The sequence below is a fragment of the Kogia breviceps genome, chromosome 17, assembly GCF_026419965.1.
Source record: "Kogia breviceps isolate mKogBre1 chromosome 17, mKogBre1 haplotype 1, whole genome shotgun sequence".
Lineage (NCBI taxonomy): Eukaryota > Metazoa > Chordata > Mammalia > Artiodactyla > Physeteridae > Kogia > Kogia breviceps.
Genome location: NC_081326.1, coordinates 62,844,612 through 62,853,428, shown reverse-complemented (window position 1 = coordinate 62,853,428; position 8,817 = coordinate 62,844,612).

Below are 8,817 nucleotides of genomic sequence, written 5' to 3'. Positions count from 1 at the left end.
AAAATGGTTCAGTGACAAGACACACTCATGTTCTCTTGTTGTCAAAGCTGGCCTTGTGCTTTTAAAAACCAAACAAAAACAACCAGTTCTTGGGATCTGAGCTTACAGTAAGGACAGAAAAACAAACCAGTGGACTGAAAAGAGATCTATTAATAACAGCCATCCTTTGAGAGTGTCAAAGGCCATGACTGACATGCAGAAGAGAGGAAAGGATTTCACAGGGGAGGAAACAGGCTGAGTAAGGTGGAGAAGCAAAGTCATTTGCTCAAGGTCACACACAGGAAGAATCAGGGCCAGAATTCAAACGCAAGTCCTTCTGACCCTGATGTTTGAGCTCTTAGCCAATTAGCTCACGTCCACGCGTGCTTTCTCCAGAGCTTGAAGCTCCGGGCGCCAGGCACCTCTCTGACTGTTGCTCACCACCCACAGGCAGAAGCCAGTTTCTGCGCTTGACCTGGGGGCTGCCTCACAAGAGAACTCCCCCGTCTGGTCTGTCCCCAGAGGGTCCTACCCTCCCTGTCCTCATGGTCAGGAATTTCCTCCTTTTCCCTTCCATACACCCCTGCCCGGCCCAGGCTCCCCCTCCCCTCTACCCAGGCCTCTACTCTCAGAAGGCAGGGCCTGCCTGGGGATGGGAAAGGAGGAGAGGACAAAGGTAGAAGCAAGGGGGGGAGAGCAACCCTGCCTTGTCACCCTCCTGCTGCACAGCCCTGTCCCCCAGTCCGCCCACCTACTTCCCCCAGGGCCACTGGGGAAATCCTAGCTCTTGCCACCCGGGTGTTCGGGTAGGTGGGGAGGGGGCCTGAATCCCTCCTCCAGGGCTGCAGGGGAGAGCAGGTCCTGTGGGCGCATGTGGTAACTCACCGTCCATTGCCCCATGAAATTCTGTTCGGGACCCTGACTGGCTCACCCCTCCGTGACTCACCTGGCATGGGCCTTAATCACATCAAAGGGGCAAAATACCTGCCTCCACCACCACCCGCAGACTGCCTTCAGCTGCATGGTGACACCACCTGACCAGACTTCTGGGGCCGCAGCCTTGAGGCAAACTGCTCTTTGTCATTTTTCTCCCCTTTATTCTAGGCTCTTCCCTCACCTGCACTCAGGACCGCCAAATCCAAGGGGCTGGAGGGCAGCTGTCTCATTCCTATTGCAATCACTCAGTGAGCATGAACTGAGAATCTGCCGGGCGCAGGGCTGGGCGTTGAGGACCCAAAGGTGAGCCGATCACACCTGGTCTTGCCCTCACAGAGCTTCCAGTCCAGAGGGAGACAGACATTTACTAAGTAAACATACCGAGCTAGAAAATAATCGCAGGTTGACGTGACATGGTTTTTTTTTTTTTTTTTTTTTTTGCGGTACGCGGGCCTCTCACTGTCGTTGCCTCTCCCGCTGCGGAGCACAGGCTCCGGACGCGCAGGCTCAGCGGCCACGGCTCACGGGCCCAGTCGCTCCGCGGCACGTGGGATCCTCCCGGACTGGGGCACGAACCCGCGTCCCCTGCATCGGCAGGCGGGCTCTCAACCACTGCGCCACCAGGGAAGCCCGACATGACATGTTTGTTAATGTTTTATTGATTATGCTATTGGTTGTAAATTTTCTAACTTAATAAAGCTCAAGAGTTTCTGCAGTAAAAAAAAAAAAAAAAAAGAAAAGAAAAAAAAAAGAAAAAAGATCACAGGTTACAATAACAACCATGAAAGGAATGAAGTGGGTGCTGTGATGGAGGGTGATGGGGGCTGGGTGGGAAGGAGGGAGAAGGGAACCACTTTAAATGTAGCGGCCAGGGCCCGCCTCTCAGGGGAGGGAGAATTGAGCATTAAGACATAAGGAATAACAGGGAATCACCGATACATTAGGTGGAGGGGATTTCGGGCCTAGAGGACAGATCAGGACAACTTGGGACGACGTGGGGAAAGAGCAGGGGTGATCTCGGAACCCCTGGATGGTCAGCGTGCTTGATGCTGTGTGAACCAAGGCAGGGCGAGGGGTGCTCAGCAAGGCAGTTAGGGCCTCAACGGAGCACGGCCTCACGTGGGAAGGTGTCTGGGTCTTATTCCAAGTGCCTTTCCCGTGCGGGAGCCCCACATGCAGGCTCCGAGGTCTCCCCTCTTCTTATCCTCATGGTTCCCGTTTGACTGGCACGGAGTGATGGAGCGCTGGTATCACTCACGCACAGTCCCGGACCAGAGCAACCTCTCTCTTCTCCTGGCTGAGCTTTTCTCAGAGGATTCTGGTGTCCTTTCCCACACGGTGACTTAATCAGAACCATGTGACATATCAGAGAGTTTCTAGAAACACTGGATTCCACTGGATCACACTGAGGGGTTGTGGTATGTTGGTAAATGTTTAAAAATTAGCTCTCTTGGGGGAGAGGTAGCTGATCTGTAGCATTTGCTGATTTCCATGGTGTAAATACTCCCACCATAGCCAATTTCAAGCTCCTGATATGATGTCACCGAACACAGGGTTCAGAAAAGATGAGAGTAGCACACCCGTATACGGTCTTTCCACCATACGTATACAAAAGACGTAAATAATTTCAAGAGCACAGATGATAGTAAAATGTAGTAAATAATTAGAAAGTAATAAAATTTGAGTATCTATTACATTTTTATCAATATAATTGTAAGTTTACATAATTTAATTTTTAATAATGACTATGATTAACACCAGCTCATCAAATTCATGAAAAATTAACAACTGGCTCCCGTGAACCCGTAGGAGCCGATGCCAGCTCACTCCATTTGGTGTGAGTTTCCATCCCATTTCTTCCAGGGGACTCCCGAGACGATTTGTACCCTGTCCCCAGGTACCTGCATAAGAAGTGATTATCCTGAACACTGTTCCCCCAGGACAAAGTGTCGCTACCTACCATACATTTCAGGGGCGTAATGAATGGTTGTGTATGTTGTCTACTGCACAAGGCTGCCTGGTGGAGGGGATGTTTGGGACCTGAAATCCAGCCCTAGTCCCTCCATCAGATTTTGCCTGCCGAACTACAGCTGCCTAGAGAGGGCACCTTCCACTGATTTTCACCAAGGTATTGTACGGACTGGTCCTGGAACTGTAAGTAATCTATTTTACCTGTGAGAGGCCAGTCAAGAGACTCTTCCCTGGACAAAATGCCCGTTACCAGCTTCTTATTCTAAAACATATTTAGATTCTGCCCCTCTTGGCATATAATCAATATAGCCATATAATCGATCCCTGTAAATCTAAGGAGAGTGTTTTAAAGTTGAAGATTAAAAAGAAAAAGGAGGGCTTCCCTGGTGGCGCAGTGGTTGAGAGTCCGCCTGCCAATGCAGGGGACACGGGTTCATGCCCCGGTCCGGGAAGATCCCACCTGAGCCCGTGAGCCATGGCCGCTGAGCCTGTGCGTCCGGAGCCTGTGCTCCGCAGCGGGAGAGGCCACAATGGTGAGAGGCCCAAGGACTGCAAAAAAAAAAAAAAAAAAAAAAGAAAGAAAAAGGAGACCAGAAGAGGAGACAGAGGTTATATCACATATACGGAGACAGATGGTGGAGCAGAAGGGGATATCCAGGAAGACGTCAGCCCAATCAGAGTGAGATGTGTCAGCCCCCAGAACACCCCACCATCCTCACCCAGAGAGTCTGGCTCCTGCAGCAGCAAAAGACCGATGCACAGGACTCCTCCAGGCTGCAAACTAGCTATTTCTCAGACCACACTACAGCCCATAAAAGTGCCTCAGATAGGGCTTCCCTGGTGGCGCAGAGGTTGAGAATCCGCCTGCCAATGCAGGGGACACGGGTTCGAGCACGGGTCTGGGAAGGTCCCACAGGCCGCGGAGCAACTGGGCCCGCGAACCACAACTACTGAGCCTGCGCGTCTGGAGCCTGTGCTCCGCAACAAGAGAGGCTGCAATAGTGAGAGGCCCGCGCACCGCGATGAAGAGTGGCCCCTGCTCGCCGCAACTGGAGAAAGCCCTTGCACAGAAACGAAGACCCAACACAGCCAACAATAAATAAGTAAATAAATAAAAATAAAATTTTAAAAAATGCCTCAGATAAGCCCCCAGAAACTAGATAAGTCAAGAAACAAGGGTGCCAGGAAACCAGAAGTGGTATTCGGCTCTCCATACCAACAAGCAAGAGCTGCCACATTGTATTCAGAGAGATGTCAAGGCTGCCTGCTTGTGCCACTACAGTTTCTTGCATGGCCAGGGCATAGAGCGATGACCCCTAGAGAGGGTCAAGAGAAAGAAAAGTGGGTGGGGTGGGGGCAGGGAGGGAGGGTTTCAAAAGAAACTTTTTATTTTATTTATTTTATTTCTGTAAATTTTAGGTTTACAGAAAAGTTGTAATTATAATACAGAGAGTTCCCATATATCCTATGCCCAGTTTCCCAAATGTAGCATTAATATTGTACATTTGTCACAACTTATGAATTAATATGGATACATTATAATTGAGTAAAGTCAATACTTTATCCCCATTTCCTTACTTTTTACTTAATGCCATTTCTCTGTGCCAGGGTCCCATTAGAATACCACATTACATTTAGTCGTTATGTGTCTTTAGGCTCCTCTAGACTGTGACAGTTCCTCAAACTTTCCTTGTTTCTGTTGACCTTGACAATATTGAGGAGTACTGGGCAGGTATTTTGTAAAATGTCCTTCCATTTGGGTCTGTCTGATATTTTTCTCACCGCTAGACTGGGGTCATGGGTTTGTCTGCAAGATCACAAAGGTAAGGTGCTATTCCCATCACAGCATTATCAAGGATACAAGGGTACAAGGGTACATGCCATCAAGGTGACTTAACACTGCCGACGTTGATCTTCTGGCTCAGGTAGTGACTGTCAGGTTTCTCCACTGTACTCATTAAAAGGAAGTCACTGTGCATGTCCCATACTTCAGGGGCAGAGAGTTATGTTCTACCTCCTGGAGGGGGCAGTAGCTACATTATTTGGGATTCTTCTGTTCAGGTTTGTCTGTTCTCCCCCATTTATTTATTTATTCAATAACTCATTTATATCACTATAGACTTATGAATGCTTATTTTGTACTTTGGGTTATAATCCAAGACTATACTATTCACTCTGTTGCTCAGATTGTTTCAGCTTTGTCTATTGGGAGCTTTTTCAGTTGGCTCCTGTGTCCTTCTGACATACCCCCTCACTTTGCTTCTTGAGGACTTCTTTTGTTTCTGGCACTATAAGATGCTCCAGGCTCATTTTGCATAGTCCCTTCCCCAGCCCTAGAATCTGCCATTTCTCCAAGAAGCCCTGGTCCTTTTATGGGGGAATGATATTAGAAAACAAAATCTGGGCACTGGGTGTGCTAATTGCTTCTAGGCCCACTCAGTGGACAGAGCTAGGAAATATAAGTATATATACTAACCCATGTATACACACGTATCTATATTTATACATATATGTAGGTAGATGATATAGATATAGCTGTACAGGTATAGATGTAGACATACACATAAATCCACCTGTGTCTATATTAAGTTAGATATGAGTTCATACAATGTCTTCAGCTTTCATTCAGTACCACACGGTTCATGCTAGTAGGATATTTGACATCTTGAAAACATCACAATGAGACAAGAGAGTGGGAGGGAAGCTCCTAGAAAAAGGAGCCACGGGGGAAGAAGCAAAGAAAACCACACAGTGCCCTGCATGTGCCACTGATTGACTGTATTTCTATTTTGAATGGCAGAGTTTGTGCCCAGATCTGGGGAGAAAGGGTAGTCCGTGACTGAATGGTCCTCCACTACCAGGTACCCAAGGAAATACCCTTAGGTTCTGGAGAGAATGCTCCATGGCTCCTTTGTGACCAAACCAGAAATACTGAAGTCTTCTGTTCCTAAGGTAACCAACTTCCAATGAGTTCAAAATGTGTTCAGCCAACACTGATACCATGCAAAGGAAAGGGAAATAAAGACCATCTTCAGCGTTAGAATGAAGAGACAGTGGGTTCTTATGTCAGTCTCTTCCTGCAAATGATTCCCCCCCCCCCCCGCCTATAAGTATAACTTTAGGATTCCTTAGAACAAGGATGTCTCAGAACAAAAGAGGCCTGAAGCATTTTTAGACTCTGGGCTAGAAGAAAAAAGCACTGGTTTTGAATCATCCCTCACTGTGAGTAATGTGGACCAGGATAATATGACTCACAAACCAAAATGGACACACTAATTGGCTGAACTCTGAACCCAACCCAAGTATTAATTTTTTTTTAACTACACTGAAAACAAAATCAAAGTTGTTGTTTTTAAAATCCTACCAAACCAGTTCAAATTAGAACCAGTCTTTGGAAATGGTAGAGCCAGAAGAAAAAAAGAATTAGAAAAGCAAAATCATTTCCATACGAGTATTTCATTCAAGTGTCTGGCACAGACAAATATGCACTGTATATGTATTTCTATCAGTAGGAGCTCTTTTAAATGAACCTCACTTAACCTATTTGCCAGATTAAGTAACATGCCCCATACTCTCTATAAAGTCTATTGGTGGAGGTCCTGGATGCTCTGAAGGCTGGTGGCTGGTGGCACACCGGGTAGGAAGCCCTCCCTTCTGGTGGATCGTGCATTTTGCAAGAGTGCATTGCATTTGTTCCCTAACCTGTCTATACCTATTGTACTCACTATTGTAATTACATAGTTTAATTCAATATTAAATAAGTCAATCAACTATAAGTACAAAAGGAAAGACTTCTTGTTTCTATGAAAGTTAAATCAAATGCTTTGGAAAGACTAGATAAAGGTGTGTTGCATTTAAAATAAAAAGACTGAACGACAACACTGATGCCCATCAGTGGCTCATCTGCAAAAAAAAGTTTTCAGTAAATCAGTGTACAATTGAATGCTTTATATGAAAAATAAAACCATGTATGTTTTATTGTAAGGATTCTCTGCTTTTGGCTTAAATAAAATGGTCAATTGCCCTTATCCAGTGTGGCAGATAAGCAGGTTTCCATTCTGTACGTATCTTTTCTTCCTTCTGAAACACTAATTTGTCTGTGATGATCACACAGGCTTTTCTTCTGGTCAGAGACTTCCAAGGCACCACCACTGCCTCCTCTGTCTCTGGATACCTAACCCTCTGTGCAGTGATTAAGAGCAGGGAGGGACTGAGGAGAGAGAAAGACCAGGGAGAAGCTCCAGGTGGCTCCATTCACAGGCTGTGCTGTTTTGGGAAGCCACCTTGCTCTCCTGAGACTCAGTTTCCTCATCTGTAAAATGGGGGTGATAACAGTTCAGAAGCTTCCCTACTTAAGGACCAGAAGCAAAAGAGCTTTCATAGATGAGAACAACACACCTCTGGGACAAACAAGGCGACCGCCTGCTAATAAGAGACGTCTTTAGAGGTCACTTACTCAGTGTCATTTTGAGTTTACCAAAAACAACAGCAACAACCTGTTCATGTATAAGCGGAAGAGCCGAACCTACCTAGTAGGATCTTGGTGAGGGTTAAAGGAGATTACGTATCAGAAGCCCTTACCACAGAGATGGAGCCATGCCAAGAGCTCCCTATACACTGGATAAATTTTTGTCTAGCCAAGTCCCCCCATTCTCTGTGCTAGATGGCCATGATCCCTGAAATGGAATCTCAAAGCAGTCTATTGCACGAGGAAGCAAATCTAAGTTGCAAATGCCAGATGGATTCAGGAACCCCACATTTTCCCACCTGGACTAAAGAGACAGACCGGGGTGGTCTCCCCACCTCCCGTCGCGTCCCTTCTCCAGGCTATCTCCCACCCCACAAGCCCGCGCTGCAGTTCTCCTCACTGCTCTCTCCCACACTGTCCCCGGGCTCCCAGGAGGGTTTGCCACTCTCACGCCTCAAACCTTTATGCTTCCTCTCCACGGGCATGTCCAACTAGCATCTCATACTAAATGCATCCAAAGAAAAATCTTGATTTCTCCCACAAGATCAGTTCCCTTCCCGGTCTTCCTGACCTCAGTAACCGCTCCCAGCTACCCAGTTGCTCAAACCAAAGCCTCTTTGTTTCCTTTCATCCCTCAAAAGCCTCAAGGACAATGAAGCAGAGTTGTATTAGTTCTATCCCTCAAAATATCTTAGACTCTCCATATTTTACCACCTCTAAAGCTCTCGCTCCAGGTCAAGCCTCCATCCTCTCTCCTGAGTCCCTACGATGGCTTCATATCTGGGTTTCCTGCTTCGCTGGTTGCTTCATCTCTGACTCCTCTGGAACCTCCACTCTCCCCTCTCACTCACCGGGCACCGGTCACACTGACCTTTTATCTGCTCCTCAAACTTGTCATGCTTCTTCCTGCCTCAGGACTTCTGTACCTGTAGTTCTCTCCACCCAGGACTCCCCTTCTCCCAGGCTGCCCCGTGATACGATCGCAGTGTACGTCTCACCATCCAGAGGCTCACGCCGGCCCTCCTAACTAGTCCCATTCCCATCACTGCCCTCAAAACACACCCACACTTTCCCTTTAACATTATCTTGTATTGTCTTCATAACCATTGTCACCATCCATAGTTATCTTATTTGTTTACATATTCATTGTCTACAGCCCTCATTAGAATATAAGTTCAAGGAGGGCAGGGGCTTTTTCTCCTGTTATTCACCACTGTAACCCCAGCACCTAGAACAATGTCTGGCACATTGTAGGTGCTCAATAAAATGTGGTTGAACAAATGAACACCTAACACAATTTTCTTCTTCCCCTTTTCCAGCCAACTTTATCCTTTGACTTCCAAGTTTCCTTTCTGTTGCAGCATCGCAATCTTGCCTTGCCTGCCCCACCCTCACGTAGCTAGTCTCCCCCCTCTAAGCTCTCCCTTTTACACAGTTCCATCAGAGCACTTAGTGTGTTATTC